We start from the raw sequence: 25,934 nt of genomic DNA, 5'->3' as shown, positions 1-25,934 counted from the left end.
ACTCGATACCTTCCGTCGGCTGATGTTTCTGATAAAAAAAAGTCCGTTCCATATAAAGCGTGAGAAGACGATCACCGTTCTGAAGCCTAAAAAGTATTCTCGAAATTTTATCCCCGAAAGGATGAGTCGGATGCCCTGCGTCTCCCCCGTCTTGGCGCTAACATATTCCGCAGCGAATTACGAGATGGAAGACGCACTCTTTTTCGTGTAATTTGAAAATTGCCCGAGGAAAGAAAATCGCGATATAGTTCTCCGCGTGTTGTGTTTTACTTCGACGATAAAAGTTTACGCGATGAGTATTTCTCGAGAAGCACGAGAGGACGTTTCGCAATTCTCAAGCAATTTTCATACATTTATGTTATTCATGCGATATTCAAACTCAACGCGAATAATTTAATGTTATGCAGATACTGAAAAGAACATACTGTGCAGAAATAATAAGAGCTTCTTGCAAATATTGAGAAAAAACTGATTTTTTGATTATTTCTAACGAAAACTGCTTCGAAGAAAAAACTTCATTGAAAAATCCCTACTAAAATTAATAATAAAAGAGAAAACATCTCATGTTTATTGATAAGATGTGAAATTTTAAATAATCATAATCAAATTTCAGAGCGGAAATTTTAAAAGGGAAATTTCAAAATTGATGAGAAATTATATTTCCAGATGGAGAGATTTGTAAAATTATTAGATATATATTCTAAAAAAATGGTGTATATAATTTTATATTGATATTACGCTGTCTATATAAAATTTTAGAATTCAATGGAGAAATATCCAACCTATACATTCTTTATTGTAAACAGCATATTTATTTTATTTCATATATAAATATATTTATATATATTAATAATTTATTAAGCTATTAATTATTAATTATTAATCTCTCTTTAAATCCATTAAAAAATTTATTCCTTTTCTTTTCGTTCTTTCTCTTACTATATTGTTTTAAATTATTCTTATAAAACAAAATATAATATTCTTCTCATTAGAAATAACTAGATAATTATTTCTCAATTTTTATATAAAGACCAATAAAGGCACGCTCATTTATATAAAAAGATTTCCCAAATAGACATTACGGATACTAAATTCGTGAAAACCGATGCGACCACTTGAGTGTTAAAGACAGCGACGGCATAAAGAGGAATGGAATCGTTCGTAACAGATGAAAATAAAGCTTGCCGAATCGGAAGACGGCCTCGAATCAATTCGTATTCATTTAGCGCACAGGTGTTGCTAACGGTGAAAAATTGTCGTTACCTTTTTCGCAGCGCTCGTGGCCAATGAAAAGCACTCGTTATTTCGCGTCGGCAAACGATACCGCCTCACAAGGGTGGAACTTTCGTATGATTTATCGTTCGCAACATTCTCTCTTGCTCGCGTCGTTCCCTCGACGAGAGCAACTGCAAGTATCTCAGAGCGAAGGAAAGCCCGAGCTTCCATTATTGTTATGCGTAAGTGTGTATTCACGAGCGACAAAGTACAATTTCTTACGTTATTCTCGGTATCGTATTGTACTTTTACGATCAATTTATTGAGCACAGCAACGTTTCTTCAATGAATTGATAGAGACGTATTCACGTAATTGAATTCTTTGGAAAACTCAGTTAATTTCTCTAGTTTTTGATGCGATATTATATATATATATATATATATATATATATATATATATATATATAAATGATTATTATGTATATGATTATTTGACAACTCATCGTTATCTTTTTAATTTTCTTTGTTGCAGGTGAGTAGCTCAATCATCAATCATGTATGGAGTATTTTCATTGTAAGTCACGCAACTATAAAACTATAAAAAGGAATTGGTAAATGTCAAATTTTCGAAAGAAGCGTTCGGGATCATGTGAAAACAAAACTGAAAATAATAAATGAAAAATATATAATTCTATCATATCGATAGCATATAAGAAATAAGCAAATTCTCGTCCATTAACTTCGAAATAAATTATATTGCCTTTTTCAGTCTAAAATTGATTACAAAAAAATGCGAAACTTCATTCGACAAGAGTACGTAATTCTGATACTAAAGCTTGACCACGAAAGATTATTTATTTCTACATCGATCATTGGGTCATGATAAATTTATTCGCTCCTGACTCGGTCGACGTTGCGAAGGCTTTAAAGCTTTAACCGGGCGACGCGATAATCTCAACGAGGCAGGAGAAATGCGCGCGTTGATACGATATAAAGCGGAATTTCATTTTAATACGACATCGCGACACTTTGCGAGAATTAATTGAATCCATTCCGCCGTCACATACCGCCTCTCGTCTGGATCTCTTTTTTTCTTTTTTTATTTTTTAACGGGCCCCGCTTCTATTGAGAGGAACGCCATTTCGCTACGTCGTACCTAATTACGGAGTTGAGCGAACGATAGTTAATTACACAATTATCCCTGAGAGAGGGAGTAACGTATCTTTGGATTCGCACGTGGCATCATGTTCCTTACAAAAGTGTTTTATTAAGCGCGACAAAATTAAAAGGCAATAAAATAAAGTCTATAAATTCATATAATTTATAAAAAAATATCTAAAATATAAAAAATTTCGTTATTAATCTTTTTATTAACTCTATATATATTTGAAAATTAATTTGACAATATATATCATATTTAAAATAGTAAAAAGATTTTTACACAAAATAATTTTTTAAAAGAGATGAAAGAAAAAGAGAGAAGATACTTTTAGTCTTAGAAATTATATTTTGTTTTTACGTAGACTCTTAACTCGATATAATTAGTTTTTTGTTTTAATAAGAACAATATTTTCATTATAATTTTTTATTTTTTGATAAGCGAAAAAATTAATGTATTTTTTAGTTATTTTTGTAAATTATTTTTGATTCATAAGAATTTGTAATGTTAACAAATACCTTATTACTTTATTATTATATAATAAGATCGACACATTGCTTTTCGCGATACGGCGTGATATAATGTGACGTACGTGATAATACAATATACATAACAAAGGCATGAGCTCGAGCCTCTTGCGTATCAATATATCTCTAAACGTTTTTACGAGAATTTTTTTAAAAAGATGAAAGGAAAAGAGGTTCGAAAGCACAAGCGTACCTTGAAGAGTGAGCGTTCATTGAATAGCGAGTAGAAAAATTGCGTGATACATACTCTTACGGATGGAAGAGGGAGAAGGGACTGAGCCTTTTCCTTTTCTCACATCGTAAGCTGGGGATGATGGCGCGGAACGTCTCGATTCACATTCGACGATGAGGTCAGAAAAAACGAGAAAAAGGGCGAGAGGGAAAGATTTCCGAGCCAGATGTAAGAGAAGGATTATCTCGCGTCGGGTTTCGAATCTGATAGCGAGTGCTCGGGGGTGGCGACGAGGTTCCGGAAGAACCGGGCGAACTCCTCTCAAAAGCTACGGTTACGCGATAGAAGGGGGTGGTGCTTTTAAGGTATTGGTCCGGAAACAGAATGAGAATAAAAAGAACGATGCCGAGCTACTGTTCACGAACGTGCCATGACGTATTACGCGCGTAAAATGGAACTCTCACGGCATGGCGGTTATCCTGTAATGATGATGCCACTTACTCGGGGGAGGATGATGTTCCGCGTATCCTTATCGATCACGTCAATATAAATTGCGCCCGTACAACTGTAACTTTCCGCCAATATCGCGGCTTCAAGATGACACGAGATTAGCCCCGCAAATCGCCGATAAGGCGTCTATTTTTGTTCGCCGACTATCGTTGATCTTATATAGTCTTTGTGAGATTCGCAAGTTATCAGTCATCTTTTATTACGAATGTCTTCCGTTTGTCCGATCTGATTCGGATTAAAAACGCACATCTCGCATCATAACTTCGGAAAACTTTCTCATAGAACTGATCGAGTTATTTGACTTTCGGATACCTCGATCGATTTAAATGTTTCCGACAACTTTGCAAGCAAACAATAATGCATTACCAGATTAAGACATATTTACAGTACAATCATATTCTAAAATCAAGTATCTTATTCTTAGATTTTTATTAGAATATCTTAGTTTTTTATTAGAATATCTTATATTTTGGAAAATTGCTAGATAAATGAAAAGTTATTGCAACAAATAAATTGTATTGTAGATAAATAATTATAAAATATGAAAAATTTTAATGTGCGTCTGTTAAATCTGTTATTTTTATCGATATATTATTTTTTAATTTGTTTTCACTTCAAATTTGTATTCATTCCTTAATGATGATAACTGCTATTGTTATTTAATTATAACTAAAGCATTTTATAGCCTATCTTTTATAATAGCGCAAATTAATATATAATATATAATTAATATATATATGTAAATTTCATATTATTGTCTGAATATTATTAGAAAATTTTTATTTGAGAATTATTAGAATTATTATAGTAGTTATTGTAATATAAATATTATATTGTATTGTAATACATATATATTGTAATGTGTGTAAATTTATGTCAGAATTATTTATTATCGAGAAATCTATTTTGTGAGATTTTATTGCGCGAGAATTAATAATTTAAATTATTAATATCAGTTTCAAACTTTAAAAACATTTTTGTTGGCGATGTAATTTTAAACAATGACAACTTTTAAGTTATATTTCTTATATAGAACAAAAGAAAATAATGTGCTGTTGATGTATCATTTTAATAACTCATTGTTTTCAAATCGAGCAAAACGATAAGGGAACGATAAAAATTCTTATACCTTTTTTTATAAATCCTCACATCATCAAGTAATTATGATTTTTTTCATGCTAATTTTTTTATGATATAAAATTTTTTCTGAAATATAAAAAAATTATACACATAGAAAATATTTTTGCGTTGTAATTAGCAAATCCGGTTAAACGTATAACATCGCTGTATTCATGTACCAAGAATATATTTCGCGAATATACTGCGCTGCTTACACGGCAGGTTCTCCCACGGGAGAATCGTTCCTCTCTAGCTGCTTCCTTGCTCTTTGATCTCCGAACCGTCCCACAGAATCGTTCACGTGACTTCGAGTTTAAGAGCAGTTTGCAGATCTCGAGGTATATCTCCCAGGGCGCATTAATGCCGACTAAAAAATAGACAATTCTGTTATCCGTTTAACGAGGTATGTCTAGAAATTCTCCCGGGTATTCCCGGGTCAATAGCGGCGGTATCTCGGCGATTGAACAATCCTGACCCATCAGAATCTTCACGAGTGAGCACTGTATCTGTCGCGTCTCCTTGAGTCTCAGATTGATAAGAATTAGATCGGATTACTGTGACATCTATGTGTTTACCGCCGTGCGTCGGCTTGTCTTTCTACGAACTTCTCGCGACGCCAACAATTTCTCGATGAAATCGGCGCTAGCGGCTGCGAGGCGGCAGGTGTTGCTCGGAAATGAAGATGATGAAAGATGACGGGCCGTCGCCCCGGGTGAGGATCTCTCTGACTGGTACCTTCCATCGACCCCGTCAGTTCAAGCATGAAATTACCGGGCCGACTGAGGCGCGAGTGGTTGCTTGCGCGGAGATGCCGCGGGATGGGTAAACGAGATAGAGGGTTGGAGTCTGCGTTGGGCGTGATGGGTGCCGAGAGGGCGAGAGGGGAATACGCGGAAGAAGGAGAAAACGTCGGATAGAACCATATAAATACGAAAGAAAGAAAGAAGAGAGGAAGAAACAAGACGAGAGAAGATGTAGAAAGAGAAAGAGAGATGTAATTTATTAACTTATATCGTGATATATGAATAACAGCGCAATAGACTAGGAATAACAGGATATGTATAATCTCCATACCATTCTACAGAGTCATTCATATAACTTTTAATTAAAAAGAACAGTTTTTGTAAATATTAAATATATTTCTCAAAATGAATTACTGTTGTAAATGGAATAATACTAAACGGATTTTCTTTTTTTATACATTGATTTATATAATATTATTTTAGAAATAATTTTTAAGATATATTTTCATTTATTAATAGATAAAAATTGAGAAGCATTAATGATATTGATTCCATGTCATGCGAGATTTAAAAGTCGAGATTTCGAGCAAAAATTGTTTATCGTTCATTGTACGTGTTATTTATTGACATTTTTATTAACAAAAAGCTGCGATAAATAAACGAATAAAAATCTACTAATCAGATTAAGCTACAGTAGATTGGTAGAGAGCGAGTGAAAAAAGGGAAAACACAACAGGGAGAGAATAGAGAAAATAAAAGAAAGAGAGAGTGCCGGCGAAATCAATTATTGTCATTCTAGGCACTGATATATGTTGACGCTGTGATGAATGTAACACAACAATCTGTTATTCGCGCCAGGTTACGACCTATCTGCCTTGAAGCTTCTCACTTTGTCTTTCTCTTTCTGCGTCTACCTCTATCACGGTCGAGTTGCGCCGTCTCAAAATACCATTGCATCACGACCCGGCAATTTGTCACGAATAGCGCTTATTAGGCAATTCTCTCTCCACAGCATCGACGCGTTTACGATGCCGTGAATTTCATTAGAATCGAGCAACCGAGATTGGTATTAAGCGCCGTTCGTCTCGTTACATCAGCATTTCCGGTCGGTATGCGGCGAATCTCCACGGCGAATTCCCCGGCCAGGAGATCGTTTAATCCCGAAGCAATCGCTCATAATTAATCTGCGCCATGTGTCGCCTTCTTAACGAGCAGACAATGGCGGCTGGGAGGTGCCAGCTAAAGCGTTAATCTCCGTTTCTTCTTTCAAGCACGACAAGGACTCTGTTCGTTCAATAGTTGTTCTCAAAGGGGAGCCAAGCTAGATCGTTCAGTTATTATAACGAATTCTGTGGGAGGTTTTGATAAAAGAAGCAAAGAATTTGAGATAATAGAGAGGATGAGAAACTCAGGTGGAGAGAGATCGTTGAGATTTAATTAACCTGACGCAGCCTTGCCTACGAACCATTATTCACTGATACGCTTATTTGTTTTCTACATTAATTGCAACTAAATATAGAATTTTTATAATTAATTTTGAAAAAGGTAATAGAGTTAAAAGACTTTATTGACGAGTTTACAGCCGATGCAGTACTGTTAAATCTCGACAGAAATGTTGCGTGATTTTTACGCGTGAATTTTGACAGCGCGTTTTTTAATTTCACAATAAAGTTGCAACGTCAAAATACACATGTATACATATGTAATACCATTGTATTTCATATCGGGATCCCTGTAGAATGTTTGGTTAGAATTGCACGGTATTTTTAATGGATTTTTAACAGACTTTTTATCTCTATCACATGTCTCTGCGTATATGTATATTACTTACATACATATTAAATATTTATATTTCAGGTTACGATAAGAAAAAAGATACATACTTGACAAATCTGGTGGGATTACTTCAAACTTTCTCGTTGAATCTCGAGTCCAAAAATCCATTCCATCGTCCATCGGATCACCAAGTGCTTCTTCTCCGAGAAATTTGCTTCATCAGTCAAACAGCACTTTACACACACTTATATAACACTCGATATGTACAAGATTTATTTAATGAAGGTGAAAAATAGCACGAAAGATTTACATAATGTTGCAGTATTTCGCATTAAACTTAAATATAACCGTTTATAATTCAACTGTGCGTACGATAAGAAATATATGAAAGTCCCGATCGCGGAAATTTAAGCACACACGAGAGCGAATATTAACTAACGATATACACTATTTCACGCACATTCGTTTTTACACAATAGCATCGCGCGCGAATATTACACACACTTGATACGTGACGATTTCGCGTCGTTTGAAGGGCGTCTCGCACGCGAAACCCTGCCGAGATTTGTATGGCTCTCTGTAATGGCGGCTATAACTGTTTCCCGCGCGAAAATAACGCCCTCCCGCGAGCGAAACCAAAGGCTTCCCGCGCATGAGAAGAGATACTTTTCGCGACCTCGTTATTTCAATCAAAGTAAGAAATTGTAAAGTATTCGCGCGCGATAATACTATGGAAATAATTGCGTATAAAATAATGTTATAAATAATTATTGCGATTAAATTTGCTCGTGAACGCGTCGATAAACTCCCACGATCGCCATTTTGATGTCTTTTGTCGTACACGTACTCGAACTGTGAAGCTGGCGTTTATTTAAAATAAAAATGTAAACATACGAGAGCGAACATTAATAGCGACGTATATTATTCTACGCACACGTTCTCACAACAATATCGGACACACATATTATAAACACTTGGCAATTCCGCGTCATTTGCGAAAGAAAAAAGTCGCGCGCGTACCGACGTTTGTGTACTCGTGTGATGACGATTATGGCTTCGCGCGCGAGACCAGAGGCTTCTCGCGCCCCCACCGGGGCTGTCGCGAGTCTCGGCACGGCTGAATCTGTTCGTGAATGTGTTGACAAATTTCCGCGATCGCCACTTACGCGCTTCTCGTCGTACGCGTAGTCGAATTCTGAAGTTGATGTTTACTTTAACAGAAATGTAAGTATTATTCGATAATCTTTTCGATAAACTAAATATATAAACCAAGTTTGTAACTCGATTGCACGATTGCTAGTTTAGTTTGTTTCGGCGATTAAATCATAACACATGTATAGGACACTTGATACGTACGCGATATACACACAGTAAAGATATTTAATGATAACAAACAATAGCTCAAAAAAAAAATCGTCGTATAATACTCACACGTCGATATTTTGCTAAATATTAGCCTCACAATTCGATTGAACGTACGACGAGAAGGACGAAAACAACAATCACGGAAATTTATAGATGCATCCATGAGCAAGTATTAACAAGAGCGACGTACATTATTCTATATATGTGCACAATCGTTTTCATAACAATATCGGGCGCAAATACGAATACTTGATAATTTCGTACTATTTAAGAAAAGTACCTGATCTTCGCGGGCGAGATCAGACGCTTCTCGCGCGCGACACCAGACGTCTCCCCCTCCCTCGGAGCTATCACGTGACTTATCATGGCTTCCACGAAGACGCCCTTTGTAGTGACCGCGTTTTCCGGTGATTTTCCTACTTTAAAGGATGCGAAAGAAACGTAAGTACCGGTAATATTCGTGCGCGAAAACGATTATCGTGCGTAAAATAGTGCGTCGCGATTAATTTGCTCTTGAATGCGTTGGAAATTTCCGCGATCGCCACTTACGCGCTTCTTGTCGTACGCGTAGTCGAATTCTGAAGTTGATGTTTACTTTAACAGAAATGTAAGTATTATTCGATAATCTTTTCGATAAACTAAATATATAAACCAAGTTTGTAACTCGATTGCACGATTGCTAGTTTAGTTTGTTTCGGCGATTAAATCATAACACATGTATAGGACACTTGATACGTCCGCGATATACACACAGTAAAGATATTTAATGATAACAAACAATAGCTCAAAAAAAAAATCGTCGTATAATACTCACACGTCGATATTTTGCTAAATATTAGCCTCACAATTCGATTGAACGTACGACGAGAAGGACGAAAACAACAATCACGGAAATTTATAGATGCATCCATGAGCAAGTATTAACAAGAGCGACGTACATTATTCTATATATGTGCACAATCGTTTTCATAACAATATCGGGCGCAAATACGAATACTTGATAATTTCGTACTATTTAAGAAAAGTACCTGATCTTCGCGCGCGAGGTCAGACGCTTCTCGCGCGCGACACCAGACGTCTCCCCCTCCCTCGGAGCTATCACATGACTTATCATGGCTTCCACGAAGACGGACTCTTTGCAGTGACCGCGATTTTTCGATGATTTTCTCACTTCAAAGGACGTCAAACGTAAAGTACCGGTAATATTCGTGCGCGATAATACAGCGAAAACGATTATCGTGCGTAAAATAGTGCGTCGCGATTAATTTGCTCGTGAATGCGTTGACAAGTTTCCGCGATCGCCACTTATGCGCGGTTAAAAATTCTGAGATTAGTGTTTATTTTATCAGTGTCGAAATATGAGTATCATATGCCGTTTTTTCGCGCTACCGTTTATTACTGTTTATTAAACGACCTTGTCATTTGTATACGTATCGAGTGTTGTATATGTGTGTGTGTGCTTGTGTGTGATTCAACCGGCGCAGCAGGCTGAGCGCAGGATAAACACTCGATATATTTGCCAACGACGGGATGGATTTTTGGTCTCGAGGTACAACGACAAAGCTTCAAGTAATCCGGCCAGATTTATCAAGTACGTATTCAATTTCTTAACCTTCAACCTGTTGTCATACATATTCTCAACCGTCTTAACTTATGGTCGTGACGCGAAATTATATTTTCACTGTTAGTATATACGGAGGCGAATCCGATTAGGCGCCATGTAAATGCGTCCGTTAAAAGTGCCGCGCAATTTCGACCGCGCGCTCTACAAGGATTACACAAGTAGGGAAACGCTGCGATTCTCGCAGCGGGGGAGGAGGGGGGAAAAATTTTATTCCGCGCAGTGCAGTCTCGCGTAACAGCTTGCACAGAACCGTCGGTGATATACGAGTCTATGCGCGGGTAGCTACCTGGAACGAGGTCATCCGCATTAAAAATACGCGACCGCGCGCCACCCGCCGAAATTGATGGACGAGCCGCGCACACTACCTGTAATTATAATTATAAATCACTAGGAAAACGAGACGGCCACACACGGGTGGTGGTGGCTTACGCTCGCGATCTCGCGACGGCACCGAAATTTATTCGCCGAAGAGCAATTAGGAATTTGAATATGCAGCGCGTCGTTTTTATGCATCGTTGTATGTGCAGGAAGAGGAAGAGAGAGCGAGAGGGAGAGGAGGGAGGAACGAGACGCGGCGTTTTCGGTGGAAACTCGTGTTTCTTTCACGTTTCTTTTTCTTGCGACGGAGAGAATTATTAGCGGTTATGAACTACATGTATAATGATGGCAACTTGGTGGAAATATGTTTTTGATTTACACGAGGAGTCGCTTAAAAGAGCTAATGTAACAATTTATTTAATTTAGTTTGAATATTTATGAAATTTTTATCATTTTGTTTTATAATTTATGAATACATTAATAATTAAAAAAAAGAGTATTTATATATTTAAAAAGAAATTTTAAGTATAATATCGCGCGCGTTAACAATATATAAAATATATAATTTGTATTATATATATTAATTTAAAAATATAATATATGGTTAGTGCATTTAATTTTATTTAAAGTTTCTCGTAATTACTTAATATTATTACAATTACCTTAGTTTCTCTATTGTACATTAAGTGAATTACATTGTTAATTCTACTTGAAACAATTACAACAATAATATTGTCCTGTTTTCTCAAGATAGCGTGGGAAATTTTTAGAGAATTACGGCGAGACGCAGCGACACTTTATTTCAAGTAAACTGCGCTGCAACATGAAACTCGGATTTTCTCCTTGCTCTGCAATCCTTTTCAACGTAAAAGGAATATTTGTTATTATTGCCAAGGATTTGCGCGGAATGATTTGCGCACGATTTAACCTAAGATCGCGCTATTATATCTCCCGCGGGAACGATGAGGGGGTTAAGTTCGCGAGTAGTTTAGGAATCTCGTCGCCGTCAGCTGGTACCGCAATAATCGTTGCGATTCGGATTCGACGAGCGTCCCGTTCGAAAGCCGTCCACGAGAGCACAGTTTCTCTGAAGTTTCAGATCATTCATGGTTCTCGGACGAAGAGGCTACTTCATACACTTCCGCCGTCAGCTGGCACGGCGATAATCATAATTCGCGAAGAAGCTGAGAATATTGCTCCGATATGAGTTTCGCGAGTTTGGTTTTGTCACATTCGAAGCAGTTAGAATTCGTAGAACAGACGAGATCGTATTCTCCTTTCATATTTCGCATTTAAATTATCAAGATAAAAACGCAAGGAATATTCTTTCAATTACAAATATCGGAATTTGAAAAAATGTGAGCAAACAATACAATAGTATAACTAAAGATAAACATTATTCGAGATATCTTCCGTAGTGTCAGAATAATTTCTTACTTTTGGCTTATCAAGTAACATGTATATGCGCGATTATCGTTTGCAAAACCGCGGATCTAAAGTTTGCGCAGAATCGCCAGAAGGGAAGGAAAGAGACAGAAACGATAACGGCTCTAGAGAGGCTCGAAAGGAGAGAACGTTCGCTTCTCTCCTATAATTTGGCGCTTTCGATAAATTTAACAAGCTCGTCACGAAGGAAGGAAGGGCCCCTTGTATGTCCGGGCACAGTGCCAGGCTCTTGGCGCGTTCGCACAGCCACGACACCATTACCGTCCTGTATCCCGAGCGGACTCCCGGGTGTCTCCCGGGGGACGCCCGGGACGCGACGACGTCCACTTGGTAATACAGTTCCTTTCCCTACCGCTTGCCCCCTCCCCCTCCCACCCTCTTGCAGGCCGATTGTAGTCGGAGACTCTCGCAGACTGGCATCGTTACGACATTCTCCACCGTTTCTCGAAGCCGACCGACCGAACCGTCCCGCACGTCTCGTTCGTGTTGTCATTGCTGGGAAAATTCGTCCCTTCGCTCCTCTCTCTCTTTCTCTCTCTATCTCTCTCTCTTGAAATCGTGGCGCGCGTCGAATAGAAAACACGTCGATTATTCATGGCAATGAACTGAAACTGCACGCGTTCCGCGACAAGTCCTTTTCCGATGCAAAGCAGGTCGGACATTCTCCTACTACTGGTTGTACCGTCTGTTCGCGTTTGCTGTTCCTCTAACGCGGCTTCCTTTGTGATGGACGGAAATGAACGGCTCGGTGCAATAACATGCTAAGTTGTACGACAGAAGGCTGCCCCACTCTTGACTTGTGTTTATTTACGGGTTTGATATGTTCACGATCGGGGAAGCTCTTGTTTTTTTGTTAAAAGTAATATGTCTCGATCAAACAATAAGCTGAACAAATGCGAGATTAATGTAAGACGCTTTTGTGTACAATATTTAGATGTGTAATTATTTAAAGGATTACTGGTTTTGACATAAAATAAAGTTACAGGTATTGCATACGTCAACAAACGCAACGTTATCTGGGATAATTTGCATGTAAATGATATTAATTTTTTTGTTTATTTCAATTCCGGTGTCTCACTTTGTAACTTAATATTGTATATATTTTAAATTAATCTCTGCAAAAAATAATGATTACACGATTGCAATTAAGAAGATTAAGATAGGATAATACTAAGAATTTGAAAAGAAAGAATATCATTTTGAGATAAAGACCGCAGATATTTGATTGTTCAACTTCTGAAACTTTATAAATATAAACTTTATAATATATAAACACTATATTTTTCATGTCGAATTAATCGTCTGCATTTAATTATTCGAGTGTTAAGTAACTTTAAATTAAAAGAGAGATTAAAATAGGAAAACACACACATACAAATACATAGAAACATCGCCTTCGTCGATCGAGGTATACATATATACGAACAAAGAAGTATCGGAAAGACTACTTGCCATGCAATCGGAATCAGGTTTCAACATTATGGGACTAATAAAACACGGCGGACCAACCGCGCATAGAGGCCGCGAATCGTTAGCCGCTTAAAATTCAAAGGATACCAAAAGTCGCATTTACGACATTTCGATAGAAATTCTCGGAACTCGGAACTGTACACGTACATTAGGAGCCGGTACCGTCGACATTTCGCGTTCGAATGACGATGGCGATTTAGTCTGTATCCTCCCTTCGCGATTCTTTTCGGCTTCGCTCGCGAGGACGTTGTGCCACGGAAGGCAAATTGCTCGATAACTTTTGCTTCGATCGTGCATCACCGGTGCTCCGAAACTTTGCCGAAGCGGTAAAATCACAGATACCATTTCGGGGAGTCGTGGCATCTGCCACTGTTACCACTATTGAATGCACGGGATGTTTATTTTAAAGCGCAATTAAAGTCTAGTGATATTATATCGGTAGAAACCGAATAACTCAAATATTCTATGGATTTTTACAATGTTTTTTTATTGATTTAGATTTAGAATTATCGTATATATAAAATAATATATATATATATATTTTTTTAAAGAAGATTTTCGAGATATTTAATATATTTGATTGCGAATACTATATGAGAAAAATTTCAAGTTACACTGAATCTTTTCTATAATGTCAGTCTAAAGAAGGAGGATGTTACTATGGAAAGGCAGGCTTTTTTAAGGACCTATTAATATCTCAAAACTAGATCAGTCAATGTCACTGCGCGGTATGCACATTGAGGGGTGCTCTGAACCCGTGACATTTCTTTAGTTCATTTCTGAGCAGCGGAATTAAATTAGCTGTTCCAACTCCGCGAGATATTACTGTTTTATATAACACATTTTCACCCTTGCTCTCGGCGCGGGACGCATCCCAGAAGCTCGATCGTGGAATTCTTTCGGGACACCCCGTATACACGCACGTACGTCGTAAGACCAGCGTCTCTCGAGTTCATTTCGCAGGGAGTTAATAAACGTTTTACGCGCGGGAGGATTGCGACGCTTTTCATAAGTTACACCCCTAGGAGGAGCGCGAGGTCGCACAATGTGAAACAATATCACCGGCTGTGCCCTAAAATTTCGGACGGCGAGTCTTCCTCGGCCCGAGAACCCGCTTCCGAGAACGAAACCAGAGGATAGAGCGGCAAATGAGGGAGGAAACGCGCGGGGATGGCAAATTTTCTCGTATCGTCCAATTTTGAAGCGATGAGGAAGAGATGAGGGCATCGAGAGCGCCCAAGAAGAGAGGATAGGACGAAAAGAGAAGGAGGCGAGGACAGGATGAGAGCAAAGGTGGCCTTGTCAATTGTTGAAAAGATGCGGAACAATCTTGCAAGGGAGAAAAATCAGGATTCCTCGAGTCAGTAAACTCTAACTCTCCCATATCGTTCGTCCTGCCTCTTTCACATTTCTCTTTCTTACGCATTCGCCGTCTCTTTTTTCATCACCGTTTCTCTCTTTCTCGATTGCGCTCTTTGTTACGCTTATCGGTATGTATCATATGAGGGAGGAGTACGAGTAGAGCGCACCAACATAACCCGAGCGAAGTGAAAATTGCTCAAGCTATTCGCCAGGATTGACCTTACGTGCCACCTTACATCCCCATCGTCATTCGCCCAGGACTCGTGTATACACGTGTACATACGTCCGCACTTCCGTGCACGAGCGTGCGCAGAATACGCCAACTTCCCGCGCACGTAAATATCCGACTCACATCGTCGCACCGCTTCTGCTTCCCGTTACGATTGTTGTCTCTTCGAAATTTTCAATAGAGCTACAAATAAGTTTACTAATATCGCTGGATGAGACGGGATAAATTAGACAAGTTCACGGAAAAGAACAGAGAAAATAAAATAACATTCTAAAACAAAAATAAAATAAAAGATTTAAGCAGTTCTATAAACTACTATCCCATAAATCTGAAAACAATGCGCGTAGAAGCTAATTTAAATATAAGAAAAAAAGCAGTTATTGTACCGCGGAGATGAAATAGAAATTCGTAGAAAGAGCAAGGGAGAGACCTTGAAGAAAGATTTGATATGCGAAGCGAATGACAAAGTAGTCACGGGGGGGAGAATCTTCGATAGTTTAATCCGTCCGGTTTTTCAGAAGTGCTAGATAAACGCACGAGATTAGCGGGATGAGGTACAAGAGGGATAAAGTTAGAGGAAGATGAAGAGGATGCGATCGAGCGCGGTTCTTTTATAAAACGCGACACGACAATGACAACGAAGAGTGAGGGTGGGAAAGAGATTGGAAAAGAGGAATTCGTTAAAGGGAAAGGTCGGAGAAGCGAGATCTTTTTACTTTAAGCATCGTCAAGATAGAGCAGTAAAATGTAATTGTACGATACTTATAGGTCTCAGAGTTCAAGATAATGTTCTGTGAAGTTGTTATTTTTTTAATAGCGTGATTAAATAATACACAATACTATTAATTTATTTTTATATCAATATAGTGATGCATATATATGTAATACGAATATAAAACGCACCTAAATTCGTATTTTTAAATTTGAAAAATGAGCGGTATTTCTTGGTCTTCCGTTTTTTTCGTAGGATTTATTAACATGGCTGTACGAAAATGAAATGTCTTGTTCTTGATAAGAACGACGGCTCAAGCGGACTAAAATTTCGCACTTTCTCTTCATTTTTTCTTCTTTTATCGAATTTTTCCCCTCGTAACACTAGCCCACTTTCTTCGTACGCGCTTAGGAAAGTAATCAAACTTTTTCTCCACGCAAATTGCACGAAGTAGTCGGCTGCCTCGTGCAAAAGCGACGATAGAGAGCGAAAGAGAGAGAGAGAGAGAGAGAGAGAGAAAAAGAGAGAGAAAACGAGAACGTTAATGTAACGGCAGATGGATATAGGGTGCTCGAGTGATAAGGGGCAAATCGAAATCTCCGAGGCGGTCGATTGGTCGGCAAAGCGTGCGGACAATGAAAGAGTAAGTCGGCCCGAGTTGTCTAATACATATTAATGAGAGCTAGAGTGTCCGCAAAACTCAGTTTACGTTTCGATGTTGGTGATTCTGCGCGAATGTCTTGCCTAAAATGGCCAGACGTGCTGATTTTAATCAGTATCAGCTCTGTCGTAGAAAAATCGTTGATGAATATATCTTCAAAAAAATTATTTCTTTTCTTTTAATACACATTTATTATTGCGTCTCTTCAGAAATTCGATAAATAGACGTAGGTTAGTCTTTGACTTTGTTTCTGTTAACGATACGGGCACTTTATTAGTTTAGTCGCGAAAATTAATAATGTTCTGTAACAATTTCATCTTCAAATTGCTTTAGAATCTCGAAGCTGCGATATAAAGTCATGGAGCATCTTGTGTATTCTGTATTAAATATGCAAAGTGTCGGCGTAGCTTTTGCAGCGTTAGCGAGCGAATCTCGTTGCCGACAAATTGGGACGCGTTTAAGAATCTGTCGTGCTTTTCGAGGGAACGCCGTAAGGGTGTCGTGCCGTGACATTTCGTACGAGCTAGGGCGAGGCGTGATTTGAGGGAGTCTGCGGGAGAACCCGACGAACACTGGGTAAGTCGGGTAAGTCGGGTAGGACTGCCTAATGCATGCTAATAAGGCAGAGCGTGGCTCTCGTTCGTCACACGCGGCACTCAAATCGACCGACTGCTCAAAATAGCTTTTTAGATGCTTTTTACCAGTATCGATTATACGTAAAGATAAAAAGATTTATTTTTTGGATAGTAGATATATATATTACCACATTATTATAAATCATAATCATCTTGACAATCTGTGATGTATAAATTGTTTGAAATCTTTTATTATCAAAGAATGTAATTTGTAAATTGTTTTAGAGTACTTTTCCTATTGTATATCGATTCTAGATAAATATTTTATGGAATTGCATATTGCTTTAACATATACATCTCATTATGTGGTGTCAGTTAATTCAGAGAGAGTGTCAAAAAATATTTTATTAATTATTATATATGTATGCGGATTTACATTATTATTAATATAAAATTTTGCATCATATTTAAAAAAAATTATAAAAAACATCACAGAAAGAAAGATAGATAGATGCGCAAATAATCGTGTATCTTATTACGTTATAATATGAATGAGCTGGAAGACTGATTTTCGCGACGATGTACTCGATACATACAATCGGCTACGATCATTTTTATCTCTTGAATTGGGTATACTTCTTTCTCCCGATATTGGATATACTTCTTTGATTTTATTCCAATGTCGAACGCGCGCAGGCGGCGATGCTGGGTTTATTCGGAAATTACATTCGTTCCCTCGACGGATGTTCTTCCTTCGGATTATTGCTCGCGCTACAAAACCGATCTCTCACTCCTTCCCTTTCTCCGATCATCTTATACTCGCTTTTATTTTCTCGTTGATCGCCTCTTCTTTTAGATCAACATCATCTTTCCTGGCAACCTCTCATTTTCCAGTCAAGTTCCGTAGGTGTTCTTTTAAAAGCGCGTTCTTACTGGGAAATATCATATCCTTTCCCTCCTTTGTCTATAATCTTACATAAATCTTTCATAAATATGGTGTATACTCCTTGAAATCCTCCTCCTCTTATTCCAGTCTTCTTTCGGAATGCTCACGTAATTTGCCTTTACATGCTTTTACATAATAGCTTTTTAGGCATGAATTACCGATCAAATTATCACATATTTATTTTTAATTGCATTTAAAAAGTAAATTCTTTTTGTGAATAGAAATTTTGGAAGCTAAGATCAATCATGAACCACATATATAGATGATTATATTAATATCAGCTGAGAAAATGTAATGAAAAAAATATATCATTATGGCTATTAGTAATTTCTTTTTTCAATGTCTTTACAATATCGTTATCATTACAAAATATTATAGTGTCAAAAGCGCGCGCGCGCGCGAGAGAGAGAGAGAGAGAGAGAGAGAGAGAGAGAGAGTTATTATAATTTTCTTTTTATTAAATTTATTAATTTTAATACCAGAGTACTAATTATTTATTCTGACGTACTGTACTGTAATTAAGAAATTTAATAGAAATGAAGTTGATTATAGTTTGGCTTTTAAGAGGTTTAATATGCACATATGTTCTAATTGAGATTTATATCTCTAATTGACATTTATATATATGTATCATTTTAATAGAACTGGCGTGTTGCATATTTATAAGTCGCAAATTTTGCAAAACGGATTTATTCTCATGGTACCAAATGCGTTGTTGTTTATTCCCACCTGGCAAATCCATCATGAATTAGATCTCGGCACATCTGAATTCATTCGCCGTCAATCTTCAGTGTTATTCATTTTAACTTGAAGTATACTCCATCACTTTCCCTCCTCTCTTCGAAAATCCGTTTCAAATTTTCGAAAAATCCTTACCATACATTCACCTTCGCACATTTCTGTGTTCGTTTCTCATTTCATCATATTTTTCGTCTTTATTAGCATGTCGCCATTTCCGCCGAGGGAAAATTCCCAACTTCTTCCTATAAACTCGATCTTTTTACGCATTCATAATTTTCTTCTGAATTCTGAAAAATGTGGGTTATATAAGCGATTTAAATTGCTTCTCTGTGACGTAAACGTAATAAAAAGACCCCTTTTCATATCTCTTCTGAAAAACGTGAAATGGACATATTCCTTCGTAGCACTAAAGTCAGCCATTTTCGTTCGTTCGCAAGACTCGCGAGTCGAGGAACCGTGAGTTATTCCGGTAACTGAACGAGTTACTCTTCGAGGTCGCTTAGGGCCAGAAAGAATCGAGAGAAAAGACGATAGTATAAGGGAAGGATCAGAGAGTGAAGCGGGGGAGAGGGTAGGGCGCAAGGCGACGAAAAGAGAAGGAGCTTCGGCTAGGCGTTTCACATGGTAATCCTCTCATGAATATCCTCAAAGGACCCCCTCACATACGCACATGCATGCGTTCGCACACCGTCGAGAGCTTGTAAGGCGGAAGACGTAGACGTATCACTGCTCGCATTTATACATCCGGCCGGTAATGGAAGCGCGAGAGGGGAAAGGGCCGGGGCGCGACTACGGGACTGGCGCGTTGGCGTAAGACCCCTCTTATTCGATTAAAGCGAAGCAAAAGCTTGGTGACACGCTCGCTCGTTGTAGCCGAGTAATGTGATTAAAACTCCGATAGAGCTTGTAGCCATCAATGTCGAGTGCCTTTCCATGGGCGAAGTCATATTTCCGCGAGAGCTATTGCCGAACACATAATCGACGACGTCCTTCATAATTCGCGAATGTTCTTTCGCATATTTCCGAATGAAAAGATACACATTTATTATTATTTATTATTATTATTATTTGTTTATACATATTTATTGTGTATTTATATATATAAATTTGTGGGACTCTTTTAGAAATGTTTTACATTTCTGTTAGAGTAAACGACGTGGTCGATATCGAAAAAATCTCGATAATACGTTTAACGGATAACTGAAAACTTTGGAAGCTTCAAAGAAGTTTCGCGAGCTTTTTCTTATTATATGCGCCGCATTTTCTTTCTACGTTGATTCAACGGGTATTCGATTAACATACTGACTCGAGCATTCCCCGACAACCGAATACATATACATATATATATATATATATATATATATATATATATATATATATATATATATATATATATCGGGGGGGTTCCGGTCACGGTGGCCCCCCTCGAAAAATATGAGACGAAAGAGCTGCCCAGGCAAAGAGAACCAGGGGAGCTATAGAGAGGGAATGCACGGGGTGGAAAGCGATGGGCAAAGCGTTCTTTCACATGCTAATCTACCAGGCAGGCTGCGCTCATGAATACCTATGGTCAAAGCGCGCCTTTCTGTCTTTTTCCTCCTTTCGTCTCTCGTTCTCTGCCACTATTTTTGCCAATTCTCTCGCTCTCTCATTGTGTATACACGCTGTTTCAAAACTTTCGCTCTTTCTCTTAACCGCGGATGATAAAAAGATAAATTGTACAAAATGGTGATTACGTTTTAGTATTTTAAATTCTTTAAATATCATATTTTATTTTCCTTCAAGTGTGATATAAATATTGAGTTATTGATAAAAATAAATAGACTTATTAAGGGAAATTAGAAAACAGGTACATTATAAAATAGACATTAATGCATTTTTTTATTAAATAAATTAAAAATTTTATGTAATTTTAATAATTATAATAATATAATTTAAATTGTTTTATGTATAATTATTGGATTACTTATTTTGAATTTTTTTATATACGTATCTATGTAATAGGAATATATATATATATATATATATATATATATATATATATATATATGTAATAAAAATATCAATTATAAAAATATTTTATTATAAATATTTTAAATATTTTTAAATGTAGAATCTGAAACATTTCACACGCGTCATATTAAACAATTATGCAAAAAACTGGATCGTGATCGCAGACATTGAGGAGCAATTAATCTCTCAAGTAACAAATAATAAATTAAATTATAAATCGTTTATCTCGTTTATCTCTTGGTTCCTCCGTTGTCATCCGATATGTCTTCCCCTCTTCTTTCTCTCTTGTTCGTTCTTTGCTGTTTCGGTATTTGCAATATCCACTCGTGAACATGATTAATTACGATAGCGCGCGCACTAATCAACAAAACGACGAATTGCGTACGTACTGCATGGCACTCCCACTGTTAATCACGACATGCACTTTATTGTATTGCAAGAACAACTGAGAAACAATATGGAAACTACTGAAGCAAAAGTATTATTTGTTAACAACGAATATAGCGTCGTTAAGATAAATGGCATGTAAATTTGTTCGCACAATTTTCGGATATTAAACAGATCGTGTAAGCTTTCTACGATTGTAGTTTCTACGTGTTGTTCGTTTCTTCTCGCACTATAATAAAGTACATATCACAACTAATATCAGCAGTGCCGTGCAGAGTATCTCCCGATTATATTATTTTATTAATTAGTGCGCGCATCATAATTAATCGTGTGGGTATTGCAAGTACTATGAAAGAACAACAAAAGAGGAATAAAAAAGAAAGAGGTCTGAGAGGCATCGAGCGATGGTAGAGCAACCATCAGATGAAATAAAAATAAGCAATTTACAATTTGTTTAAGTTATTATTTCTTACCCGTTAGATTAATTGCTTATTTATTTCTGCGATTGCGATCCAATTCTCTTTATATGATCATTTAGTGCATGTAAAGTATTCTAAATTTTATATTAAAATATATATATTACAAATACATATAATAAAAATTTTTGTAATAATTAATTTTTATATAGATATGCATATGAAAATTTTAACATGTGTTTAAATCATTTACATTACTCGGAAAAATTATTTTCGTAAAAAAGTAAGAAAACCTTACATAATTTTTGTATTTATTTAAAAGAATAAAGAATTTAATTGTGCGCACATAATTTTTTAAGTATCAATTAATATATGTATTTTAAATATTGCTTTTTAATTTGAATATATTTGTTTTTTATATGTTTTTATTTGTTTTTTATATAAATAGCATTGCACACACACATATACTACAACTTTATCGTGTCCATTAAATTATTTTTATTTTAATGGGAGATAATATAGATTATAACTAATATTTTTTATCACATTCATACATAAGATATATTTTATGAAACAGAGAATTTTTTCGGAATTAATAAATATACATGTATAGAAAGATTCAAAGTGATGCAGAAAGCAATGATAAAATATCATTTTTGATTAAATATCTTCGCGGTAACTTTATGTTATACATTTATCTAATTTCCATAATCAATAAAATCCTCACAATATCCAGGATGGAGGTACCTTTAATTTATTTTTTCTAGTGTTCTTCGCCTTTTCTCTGTTTTTCATATATTTCCCCCCGCTTATCGTTTACAGCTACCTTTTTCGCGTTCACGAGAGAATTTCTCTCTATAGTCGACTCGTTTCCTTTCCCTTTTCTCTCCGTGAGATAGAGAACGCGGCAAGAAAGGCCTCGGGAGAAATGGTGGCGCTTTGTGTCTCGAATTTGTGCCACACCGTTCTCTGTGCTCCTTTACGAGCAACGATAAGTCAGGAGTGGCTCTTGCCCTTAAACTCCCTTCTCACCCTTCAGAGTCCTTTCCCTACCGACCCACCGCTTCCGTTCTCGCCTACACGCAAAATTATCGCGACCGCACTTAGAATAACGCGATCGTATCTGCGTCCGGTTCGACTTTAGCGTACCTGTTAAATATTACCCGTCCTTAAGCTGTTCCAAGCGCGTAGAGTAACCCTCACGTTATATTCCGCTGTAGTAAAGATGTTTACGGTTATATCTAATAATTGCGTGCACGCGCGTTTGTGAGTTTAATTTACTTAAAATTTGTGTGTAAGCATGAAGTTAATACTGAAAATTGCGTGCGTAATTATTATAAAAAATTCTTAGGAATCGTTTTAGGAATATTTTATCACCAAAGGATGGAGAGAGAAAGAAAGATAAGGGAACAACGCGACATATTTTTTAATTTTTTTCCTGTATTATCCTGTATATTATCCTTATTATACATATGAGCAATTTATTCAAAATACATTTCTTATCTCATTATCAAAATTCGAATTTGAAATTAAATTTGCATATGAATGTAATCTTTTGTCTATTATATTTAGAGAATCTTATAAATTGAAATTGCAGTATATATATCAATTCGTATTTTTTTATATCAAATCATTAGTACATTAAACCGGATGTATGAAACGTGAATTACGAGGCTAAATTATTTACTATTATAAATATGAAATTTCGGAGGTACACATCATTGTCACTAGAATTGGTATTCTATTCATCATATATGAACTTTCAAAAGCTTCAGACTTTGTTTCTATATATGTTTGACTGGATGCAATATCATTACTTATTCATTATTTTATCATGTTTATCCTCCGAGGAATAGCATATACATAAATAGTATCTCTCTATGCCTCTCTCTCTCTCTCTCTTTCTTCTGATCTGTTCTATTTTATCCTTTCACATCCACTGTAGGATCGTCGCCGCAGGAGCCGAAAAACGTCGCGGTCGTTCAATTTCGTCTCGCGAGCACCGCGTAATTGGAAGCATGCTCGGCGGGCTCGTTGCCGAGAATTTAGTTTCCGGTTCGCGGTATGCCCGGTCTACGTATATGCGTGTCGGCGCGTTGGATAGCAATGGTGGAAGAAAGAGGGAAAGAAAGAGAACAGGTACCTGTGCCACCGAGATGATGACCGAGGGGGCAGGGATACAGGCAAAAGAGAAGAGGGTTAAAAGAGGCGACAGGAAGAGCGCAGAGAGAGCCGAAGAGCTAGCGACGAGGGTGGATGCAGGGGAGAGGGGGTGGAAAGGGGGAAGGCGCGAAAGGGATGGCTATCCCACGTGCTGCGCTCCCATGCATAGAGAGGGCTCATGTTTCCCTAATGCAGCCCGATAAATATTTAAGCATAACGTAATCGGTTGGATTATCCCGAGCGAGCAAGACAGTGATACGGTAGAAATGCAAGCGTGAGAGAGAAAGGGAGAAAGATAGAAAGAGAGATAGAGTGAACCAGAACGAGGACGCAATCCGTAATGCTCTTGAGCGTGCAGCAGTTGTTTCGCGAAATGGCGTCTTTCGCAATCTCGTACATACGCTATGTACGACGATCGAGATCGAAATTTGTCCGCCGATGCGTTTCCCATCCTCGTAGGAAAACGTTTAACGCGATGGAGATTCGCGAGATAGAGAAGCTCGAAGATAGAGAATGACAGTGGAAACTTTACGGCCGTTTGAATTGCGCGATGCATATTGAAAAGAGCTATTGTTCTTTATCCCGATCTGAATGCGCGTGCTTTGAAAATGGCCATTGCATCGCGAAGATATTTTTCGGTATTTTTCTTTGCTGCGAGAGTTGAATTTAAATGTTAATATGCGATTATTTCATTCTGTATATCGGTCACCTATTCCAATATTCCAGAGAACATATTAAATTTCTTGTTATATAATTCCAAATTTTTAGTCGATTTATTTTTTTATTTGTTACTTTTATTTATTGTTTTTAATAATAGAAACAAAATACATGGGAGCAATTATATACATATGCCGTTGTTAAAGTCATCTCGTTTAAATTGCTAAATTTCATTGGTAAATTCGCATGACATTTGATTAATTCTTCCAGCTGACGCGTGGACGCATACACCCATATATGTCACCCTCTCCGTCCTATTCATTCAACACGCGAACAAAAATTACGTGCCTATTGGAGGCTTAATCGTTGCAACACATAGCGGATTGTAAATTGTACAGTCGACGTTTCCAATTTCGCGAACTCGACGTGCGCAAAGAACGCGACGGAGTACTGACATCTCGTTTCGATATAGATAGCTTTCGATCGTGATACACGCTCGTGGATTCGTGCAACCCCCCGGCTGGACGTTTGCAGGACACTGAAACCCCCGGAGGGTGCCAGTCCATCGTGTCACGTCTAGTCGGGCGAGGCAGAATTTTCGGCGAGGGCATGAAGGGAACGGAGCGGTCGCGGCAGCCGACAAGGGAGGCAATGTGGGACTTTGGGGAACGCGAGAGCATTTAAGCGTAAATGGTTTTTGTAACTGGAAGAGCGTAAAATTGCCTAAACGCCCCGTGCATCTCTTGACGCTTTTGAATGAACTCGACCAATCTTTTCGCATTGCAATTCTTTCACTCCTATCTATATAAGTTATTTCAAACTTTCACGCAATTTTTGAACCATAATTCGTTAATTCTATTCCAATCTCTTCATAATAAAAATTGGCAATTTATTTCCCTAATATAATATAAATTATATAATAGCAAATAGATAAAGTGTGCTAACAAGAATTATCGACATTATTAATTCTGTCAGTTTTGATTCTGTCAAATAAATGAAATTTAATTAAAGAATACCGTGTGATTTTTCAAGAGAAATATTGATAAGCGATACATCGAAATACGAATATGCGTGCATATTGAAATTCGAGAATAATACCTCGGGAATTAGGGCGTTGGGGTAAAAACTGCGGCGAACCGCGCGGCGCGGGTATAATGAATATTTAATGAGCGAAGAAAAAACCGCGTCTGCACCGGAAGGCAGGTGCGTGCCAACGATATGGGTAGGCCCCATGGGTGAACCTGGAAATCGCGTATTCATCATCGGTCCATTCGTAATCCGTCGCACGGTTAAGGAAGGGAGAAGGGGGTGGATAAGCGGGTGGTAGCGTGTGTGGGGGAGAGGATTGGAGGAAGCGATTAATTTCACAGCGTGATTCATAATGGAGCCCCCATCAATCATCGCCGCCGGTTACGCGCGCGCCGCTCGAACTCTGCGGCGATAATTAATTCCAAAAAATTATTAATCGCAATAATGTCCTCATTTACCATAGCCGGCTGTTGCATCGCGCGACATTCGCCGAGCGATTCGTCGAAACTCCGTTGACGCGTGCTTCGCCGAGCACTTAATTATATACGATTTGTCTAATCGAGGATCAGTGATAGTATTATAGGATTTGTAATTGTGTT

General features: G+C 37.6%; 1 protein-coding gene and 1 pseudogene across 8 annotated transcripts in view; one reads left to right on the top strand and one right to left on the bottom strand.

The window, feature by feature from the left end:
- Positions 1–25,934, top strand: part of Rbp6 (RNA-binding protein 6) — a 620,420-nt gene that overhangs the window by 293,274 nt on the left and 301,212 nt on the right. The window contains exon 1 of one of the 8 annotated variants that reach the window (XM_083081666.1): positions 10,034–10,177. The exons of the other annotated variants lie outside the window; for them this stretch is intronic. The gene's annotated coding sequence lies outside the window, so the exon portion shown is untranslated. Of the gene's footprint in view, positions 1–10,033; positions 10,178–25,934 lie in introns of those variants that run through there. 8 annotated transcript variants of the gene reach the window in all.
- Positions 1,757–6,622, bottom strand: LOC145961729 (uncharacterized; annotated as a pseudogene).

Source organism: Camponotus vicinus, unplaced genomic scaffold (assembly GCF_025532165.1).
Source record: "Camponotus vicinus isolate PSW18456_S1 unplaced genomic scaffold, iyCamVici1.0 SCAF_11, whole genome shotgun sequence".
Classification (NCBI taxonomy): Eukaryota; Metazoa; Arthropoda; class Insecta; order Hymenoptera; family Formicidae; genus Camponotus; species Camponotus vicinus.
The sequence above is the reverse complement of the archived record's forward strand: the minus strand, read 5'-3'. Positions and strand labels throughout refer to the sequence as shown.